The sequence below is a fragment of the Camelina sativa genome, chromosome 4, assembly GCF_030686135.1.
Source record: "Camelina sativa cultivar CO46 ecotype springtype chromosome 4, ASM3068613v1".
In the NCBI taxonomy this organism is placed as follows: domain Eukaryota; kingdom Viridiplantae; phylum Streptophyta; class Magnoliopsida; order Brassicales; family Brassicaceae; genus Camelina; species Camelina sativa.
Genome location: NC_141883.1, coordinates 14974521 through 14983811, shown reverse-complemented (window position 1 = coordinate 14983811; position 9291 = coordinate 14974521). Strand labels below are relative to the sequence as shown.

Here is a 9291-nt window from a genome sequence, read left to right as displayed (position 1 = left end):
GAACATTGCATCATCCCTATATTATTGGACTTAACCTGAACTTAAATTATCTTGCTTATGGAATTCGAATGCTTGCTCATGGTAACTCTAAACTCGGGTTAACACTCTATTTTTGCCAATCTTTTCGCTTAACCCGAAATTGTTTTTCCCTACCCTTAAACCCAAACCTTTTCTTTCAAGCCTTGTTGTGAATTGTTGAGTGAGGCCTTTTAATTGTGCTATAGGTTATGAAACCTTGAGAGTATTGAGAACAACAAAGAACTGGCTTTGTTTTAGCTAAGTTTAGAACCATTTGGACTAGCTATTAGAATCGGTTTTGAAAGATAGGTGGTTAGCATGTTTATTTTGGTTGGGTTGAGGAATAAAATAGAAACTAAAGAAGAAAGTCCCTAAGGTTCAGTTTAATTAGCTCTTAGTCTCTAAGTAAAAAAAAAAGAGAGAAAAGTCTTGCTATAGCCTCCTAAAAAAAAAGAAAAAAAAAGAGAGACCAAAAAAAAGAAGAGTATAGAAAAAGAAAAAAAAAATTGTTGTAAAAGAGAGCTAGCTGCTCAAAGTTAAAATCTTAGGGATTGTAAAAAAAGAGTTAAAATCAATGTTGTGGGCAGTTTTACTCTAGGGTGTTTGATAAAAAGAAAGTGAATGAGAAAATGGGTAGATCATCAAGAGCTAAGCTTTGTATGTCCCAATTGTTCTCAGTCTTAGATAGTTTTCACAACTATCTAGAATTCCTTTCTTTGAGAGTAAACCACCTAAAGAAATTGTTTGAAACCTACCTACCAAAAAGCCTTACCCTTGAAACCAATTGAGCTTGATTCACTTTCCATTTGCAAAAATTCGCCAAACACTTTAATGAATGTGAAAGGGATGTTCTTTGGAATTGCAAGTCTTTACTGATAGTTGGAGGGTGAACTAGATCGATGCATGGTGATAAGCATAGAAAAATATTTGTAAGTACGTTGATCGATCGTAGCACCATTAAACTATCTTTAAGGACTATAGCTTGAATCCTTCGCCTAGCACTAAAAGGTTATGAGTCCCCAATTTTTACCTCATCCTCCTACTTCCTTGCTAGAGGACTAGCAAGATGTAAGTTTGGGGGTGTGATAACTCTCTAATTTACATGTTTTAGACACCCTTTTTTGTCCACATTTTGCATTATATATACCCTAACCTTAGCATTTTTAGGTCCTTTACTATAGGAATTTGCATTTAGACCATTTAGGGTGCTGCATTTTTGCATTTGTGCATTTTGGATGAAAACAGGTGCTTTAGAGACTAAAATGGGGGAAAACGAGGTCAAACCCGAGCATGTACCCGAAGGAGCAATTGTGAAAGAAGAGCAGTCTGAAACTCAACCCGATCAAAGGGGATCTAAGAGCAAGAAGAACAACCCGAAAACCTACCCGAGGAACTACCCGACTAGATCCTCGTGCACCACCTCGAGCAGACCCTCGGGCAGGACTGAGCAGCTAGGTTAAAAGGGTTTCCATATATAAACCCCCCTCTTCTTCCTCTCGCCCTAGCACGCCGCAGACACTATAAAACGAGAGAGCGAGAGCTTCTGAGAGAGAGATTGAGCGACTCAAACACTTTTCTACTTTGTTAGGATTCGATTTCGTTTCTTTGGCTATTCTTTTTAGTTTTGATTCTGCACTCTACTACTTTTATCCTATTTTCAATACAATGCAATTTTCATTCATTTGTGTTTCTATGCTTTCTATCATGAGATCGAGTAGTATAATAAAGTTTCTACGGATGGGATAGACATATATGTGTTATTGATTGGTTAGGATGTCTTATTTTGAGTGTTTATTTTACATAAATTTATGATAACTCTCTAATTTACATGTTTTAGGCATCCTTTTTTGTCCATATTTTGCATTATATATACCCTAACCTTAGCAATTTTAGGTCATTAACTGTAGGAATTTGCATTTAGGCCATTTAGGGTGTTACATTCTTGTATTTGTGCATTTTGGATGAAAACAGGTGCTTTAGAGCCTAAAATGGGGAGAAACAAGGTCAAATCCGAGCATGTACCCGAAGGAGCTATTGAGCAGGAAGAACAGTCTGAATCTCAACCCGATCGAGGAGGATCCAAGAGTAGGAAGAACAATCCGAGGACCTACCCGAGGAACAACCATATATAAACCCCCTCTTCTTCCTCTCGCCCTAGCACGCTGCAGACCCTCAGAACATAGAGCGAGAGCTTCTGGGAGAGAAACTGAGCGACTAAAACTCTTTTCCCACTTTGTTAGGATTCAATTTCGTTTCTTTTGAGATTCTTTTTTGTTTTTTTTTTTATGTTCATATATTTTACCCTGTTTTCCCTTAATATATTCACATCTTTTGCATCTTTTGCTATCCATTTTGACCATTATTGCATAGCTTTAGGACTGTTCTTGCATTAGAGTTTAGTTGCATTGCATTTGCATCTTTTTATGCATAAACAGGTGATTTTGGAGCTTAAGAATGAATGGTTGACACATACATCATCCACCACCACAAAAATAATGTGTTTCAATTTGCATCGACCGAGTGGGAATTGAAACACATTATTTTTGTGGTGGTGGATGATGTATGGAATGATGACTTATGAATGAATGGTTGTCAGGGTGTTTCAATTCGCCTTATGCAATTGTAGTATAAGAGGTGTCAATCCAATCTGAGTGTTTGTGATCAATCAAGATGTGCATATGAGTCTAAGTCAAGCCAGATGTAAAGGTTGTTTGTCACTAACAATCCTATGATGAAATGTAAAATGCAGTAAGTAAAACTACAAGAATTAGGAGATAAATGCAAATGGAACAGAATGATTATGACAATTATGAAGCTAAAACAGAAATAGAAACTATGATAATGCAAGTATTGAACTAATGCAAGGTAAGTAATGAACAGGATACTAAATGAATGCAACAGAAATGCAACTAGAGTGAAACAGGACAAACACAAGTTCTAGGTTGGAACTCGAGCAAGCACTCGATCGAGTGCTTATCGAGTGCAGGGTCGAGCTGGACAAATATGCAAAACAGAGCAACACAAGAAAAACAGAGCAATACCAAAAGCAAATCAAACAACGATCAAACAACAGGATTTAAGCTAAGAAATCAATAAACAAGGAAGGTCTTGAGGAGGGATTCATGGGCTGGACTATGATTGAGGTCATCTAACTTGGTCAACAAATCTCAAACAACTTGAGCTAATCTCTAGACATATATTTCTAAGACATGTTTAATCCACTCTCATGGCAAGAAAGAATCAAACTCATGCATCTCTAGACTTGTTCTCACAAAGTAAAGAATCTACACAAGCAGGCATTAAGCAATATGTCAAAAATCAAACAAGACTTATAATCTCTTAGCAAGTCTAATGATAGTCTCTAGATCTAGCCTTATCTATGCTCCTTAGACATTGGTGTGATGCTAAGAGGCTTAAAATCAGATCCTACCCTCTCAGATATAGGATCAGCATTAAGAACATCTAGCCTAGAAGAGATCTACAACAATCAAGCTTGACCAAATCAAACAAACCTCAAACACAACCCAGCCTAACCCATCCTCAAGATCCTAAGCAACTACTCACAAGCATACATGATGAACAATAAAGTCATAAACCCAGAAAATACTGAAACTTGCATCATTAGAAAGATAAATCAAAGATCTACAATATTGAAGAAAGAACCAAACTCAAATTCTCAATATTAAGAAAGTTATGAAACCAACAATATTGAAGAATTTAGTCCTTTTCTCCTTTTAAAAGAAGTGCAAGATCTAAGAAAATAAAAGTGCAAAAGGAATAATTCTAAAAAAGGTTAAAACTAGGTTTTTGACTCTCTAAAAAGCTGGACTCTTTTGGTGGCTGCAGGTACAAGCCATTATATAGAAAAAGTAGTGGAAGCCCTAAAAACGCTAAAAGACAAAATAGCCAAGCGGCTCAACCAACTCGACCTGGTGCTCGGTCGAGTGACCGGTCGAGTTGGCTCCTCTTAAGCTTCAAAATCACCTGTTTATGCATGAAAAGATGCAAATGCAATGCAACTAAACTCTAATGCAAGAACAGTCCTAAAGCTATGCAATAATGGTCAAAATGGATAGCAAAAGATGCAAAAGATGTGAATATATTAAGGGAAAACAGGGTAAAATATATGAACATCAATTTTGTATTCTTCTACTTTTACTCTATTTTGAATACAATGCAATTTTCGTTTACTTGTGTTTTTATGCTTTCTATCATGAGATCTGAGTAGTGAAACAAAGTTTCTAGGGATGGGATAGACAAATAGGTGTTTTTGATCGGTTAGAATGTCTTAGCTTGATCGTTTATTTTATATAAATTTCCTTCTAGGTTGGTGTTCTTAATACTATTTTCAGACCGAGAGGTTGAGAGTAGATCTAGGGTGTTTTGCCATCGAAAGATGTTGTTAAAATGCTTGAATCAATCAATGCTAGAGATTTACTCACTTAGCCTAAGAGATTAGATGTGTAAGGAGTTTATTGACAATAATGAATCGTTTTGTAATGCCTGCTTGGTCATGTTTCTCCAACGAGAGTTGGGTAGGGGAGTGACCAAGGTTGATTGTTTCTATCACGAGAGTGTTTTAACAAGGTTTAAGAGATTCATTGTCTAGGAAATATTTGCTTGAGGCATGTAGGACATCCCACATTGGTCAGGAACACTTAGGAGTCAATTACCCCATCTATAGGAGCTTTCGCATCTTGATTGTTTACGTTTTAATTCATAACTCGACCCCTTGCCCGAACTGGTACTCGATCACAAGAGTCGTGTATACCTTCGAGCTGTTCACACTTTTCTTCTTAATCCGATCACTCCCATCCGATCCTGTACTCGAATGCTTGCATCGAGTGCTTAGGTAATGTGGTTCTTGCTTATTTATTTTCTTTTGATTATTTTAGGATTGTTAGATAAAACCCCAATTATTGCTTGGCTTGACTGCTTGCTTCTGATCACATCTTATCTTCTAGCATAACAACCATTTGGATTGAGAACCCTTTGTAGTACAACTGCATAGGGAATTGATACCCTGGGTGAAAATCTTGTCATCAATTTTCGTGCCGTTGCCATTTGGTTGAATTTTATTTGCTACATTTAAGATTTCAGCACTTGCTAGCTCAAGTTCTTTTCTATACTTTGGTTCGGTACTGACTTGTTTACTTTCGTGTCTGTTTGTTTTGCATTTCAAGTACAACCCAAGTACCCACCCAACCCGTCACTTGATTACCTGGATCGAGAAGACCTTCGTGTACTCACTCGGTTAACTAACTATGCATGCAAACACGATCCAAGGGTAGCCAACACTTGAGTCCTTTCATCGACAACATCGACAGACCTAGGCTACTCCGTCAACAACAAGTCCAACAACCACAACCAACTACAATTGAGGAGGTCATGAATAATCAGAATGGTCCACCAGCAACTCAAGAGAGGACCAACATAGGAGCAGGAGATGCTCCATCTACTCACACTCAAAGACATGGCATTGTGCCACATGCTGTTCAAAACAACAAATTTGAGCTCAAGAGTAGTCTCATCCAGATGATTCAGAGCAACAAGTTTCATGGACTGCCAATGGAGGACCCATTGGACCATCTGGATGAGTTTTATAGGCTCTGTAGCCTAACCAAGATAAAGGAGTTAGTGAAGATGGATTCAAACTCCGGCTTTTCCCATTTTCTTTGGGAGACAAAGCACACATCTGGGAGAACTCACTTCCCAAGGAGTCCATCACCACTTGGGAAGCATGCAAAAAGGCGTTTCTAGCCAAATTCTTCTCCAACTCCAGAATCGCAAGGCTGCGAAATGACATTTCCAGCTTTGTTCAGAAAAGCAACGAGACGTTCAGTGAAGCTTGGGAACGTTTCAAGGGATACACAAGCAGATGCCCTCATCATGGATTCATCAATGCTTCATTGCTAAGTACACTCTACCGAGGTGTGGTCCCTAAGATACGAATGTTGCTGGACACAGCTAGTAATGGTAACTTCCTCAACAAGGATGTCGATGAAGGTTGGGATCTAGTGGAGAACTTAGCTCAATCTGATGGGCATTACAATCAGGAGTATGATCGTAAGATACGCTCTACTAGAAATGATGATGCCAAGTACAAGAGAGACATGAAAGCCCTCAACGACAAATTGGACAAGCTCCTCAACCAGCAGCAGCATGTCCACGCAATCTCAGAGGAAGACCAGTTTCAGCAACAAGATGGGGAAAGTGCTTAGTTAGAGGATGTGAACTACATCAACAACCAAGGAGGTTACAATAAAGGGTAGAACAACTACAAACCTAACCCGAATCTGTCATACCGCAAATCCTCAAGATCAAATCTACCCATCCGCAATCCAAGGGAACCAAGGCCAACAAAAGCCTTTTGTCCAATACAATCAAGGCTATGCTCCTAAGAAGCAGTATTCCAGTACTTACCACAACCAATTGCACCACCTGGATTCCTACCACAGTAAGGCCCGCAGAACCAATCTCAAGAAGCTGACCTACGCGGCCTCATTCAGCAGATGATACAAAGTCAAGCATCGGCTGCAATGGACAATGCAAAACGGTTCGCAGAGATGAGCAACAAGATCGATTCTGGGTATAATGACCTGAATGCCAAGTATGATTCTCTCAACACTAAGCTGTGATACCTTGAAGGCCAACAAAGCAAACAACCACCTCCAAAAATCAACCAGCTTCTAGGTAAAGCTGTTCAGAACCCAAAAGATTATGTGATGTTCATATATTTTACCCTGTTTTCCCTTAATATATTCACATCTTTTGCATATTTTGCTATCCATTTTGACCATTATTGCATAGCTTTAGGACTGTTCTTGCATTAGAGTTTAGTTGCATTGCATTTGCATCTTTTCATGCATAAACAGGTGATTTTGGAGCTTAAGGAGCATGGAAGCAATGCTGAGGAGAAGTGAAGCAATCATGAGGAGAAAGCAAGAGAGCTAAGACTGAAGAACCAAGGTCCGGAGTCCAACTCGACTGCCCACTCGACCAGACACTCGACCGTGTGCTGAGAGGGACTCGACCGAGTGGGAGGAGCACAAGAGGAGCCAACTCGACCGGTCACTCGACCGAGCACCAGGTTGAGTTGGTCGAGCCGCCTGGCTATTTTGTCTTTTAGCGTTTTTAGGGCTTCCACTACTTTTTCTATATAAGGGCTTGTACCTGCAGCCACCAAAAGAGTCCAGCTTTTTAGAGAGTCAAAAACGTAGTTTTTACCTTTTTGGGAATTATTCCTTTTGCACTTTTATTTTTAGATCTTGTACCTCCTTGAAGGAGAAAAACAAAGAATTCTTGGATTTTGTTGGTTCCATAACTTTCAAGATATTAAGAATTCGTGTTTGATTCCTTTTTCAATATTGTAGATCTTTGCTTTATCTATCTAATCATGCAAGTTTCATCATTTTCTGGGTTTATGAATTTGATGTTCATCATGTGTTCTTGTGAGTAGTTGCTTAGGATCTTGAGGATGGGTTAGGCTGGGTTGTGTTTGAGGTTTGTTTGATTTGGTCAAGCTTGATTGTTGTAGATCTCTTCTAAGCTAGATGTTCTTTCAAGCCTCTTAGCATCACACCAATGTCTAAGGAGCATAGATAAGGCTAGATCTAGAGACTATCATTAGGCTTGCTAAGAGATTAGAAGTCTTGTTTGATTTTTTTACATATTGCTTAATGCCTACTTGTGTAGATTCTTTATTTTGTGAGAACAAGTCTAGAGATGCATGAGTTTGATTGTTTCTTGCCATGAGAGTGGATTAAACATGTCTTAGAAATATATGTCTAGAGATTAGCTCAAGTTGTTTGAGATTTGTTGGCCAAGTTAGATGACCTCAATCATAGTCCAGCCCATGAATCCCTCCTCAAGACCTTCCTTGTTTATTGATTTCTTAGCCTAAATCCTGTTGTTTGATCGTTGTTTGATTCGTTTTGGTATTGCTCTGTTTTTCTTGTGTTGCTCTGTTTTGCGTATTTGTCTAGCTCGACCCTGCACTCGATCAGCACTCGATCGAGTGTTTGCTCGAGTTCCAACCCAGAACTTGTGTTTATGATTTGTGTTTGTCCTGTTTCACCCTAGTTGCATTTCTGTTGCATTCATTTAGTATCATGTTCATTACTTACCTTGCATTAGTTCAATACTTGCATTCTCATAGTTTCTATTTCTGTTTGTTATAATCACTCTGTTCCATTTGCATTTAGCTCCTATTTCTTGTAGTTTTACTTTCTGCACTTTACATTTCATAATAGGATTGTTAGTGACAAACATCCATTACATCTGGCTTGACTTAGACTCATATGCACATCTTAATTGTTCACAAACACTCAGATTGGATTGACACCTCTTATACTACAATTGCATAAGGGGAATTGAAACACCCTGACATCCATTCATTCTTAAGTCATCATTCCATACATCATTCACCACCATTCACAAAAATAGTCAGTTTCAATTTGGCGTCGTTGCCCATTTGAGTTTGTTTTGTGACATTTAGGATCATTATTAGTCTAAGATTAAGTTCGTTTAAATACTTGTGAAGTTACTGAACTCGAATCTTCCTTTGCTTGGCTGTCTTGAGTTTCAGGTACCCACTCGACCACCCACTCGACCACCACTCGACCGAGCCACGCTCGAGCACTTGATCGAGTCAGAAACTGGATCCAAATAGCCATTACTTCCCAGTCGACTCGACCATCCACTCGAGCCTGCGCTCGACCGTGTACCTGTTCGAGTCTGTAGTCGAGTTTGTTGATGCACACAAGGTCAAAAGGCAAAGACAGACTTCAAAGGCCCATTGACAACATCCACAGGCTACAAAAGGGTTTGAGACATAAGCAAAGAAGAGTAGTTCAACAACAAGAAGAACAAGTGGTCATGGAGCAATAAGATCACCATGATCATAGACCTAGACATATTGGTGCTGGGGATGCACCTAACACACACAACCAAAGAGCTGGTATTGTGCCTCCTGTTGTGGCCAATAATAATTATGAAATAAAGAGTGGATTAATCTCCATGATACAAGCCAACAAATTTCATGGGTTGCCAATGGAGGATCCTCTAGATCACCTTGATGAGTTTGACAGAATATGTGGACTCACAAAAATCAATGGAGTAAGTGAAGATGGCTTCAAGTTAAGGCTATTCCCATTTTCCCTTGGAGACAAAGCTCATCTATGGGAGAAGACTCTTCCTACTGGAGCTATAACCACATGGGATGCATGCAAGAAAGCTTTTCTAGCCAAGTTCTTCTCCAATGCAAGGACTGCT

The 9291-nt window shown here is 39.1% G+C and overlaps 1 non-coding gene across 1 annotated transcript; it reads right to left on the bottom strand.

Annotated features, from left to right (window-relative positions):
* Window positions 1-5807: 5807 nt before the first annotated feature.
* On the bottom strand, window positions 5808-5914 carry LOC147945739 (small nucleolar RNA R71). Its single transcript, XR_015597843.1, has one exon. It is a non-coding gene; the product is annotated as a small nucleolar RNA R71 (small nucleolar RNA).
* Window positions 5915-9291: the final 3377 nt, after the last annotated feature.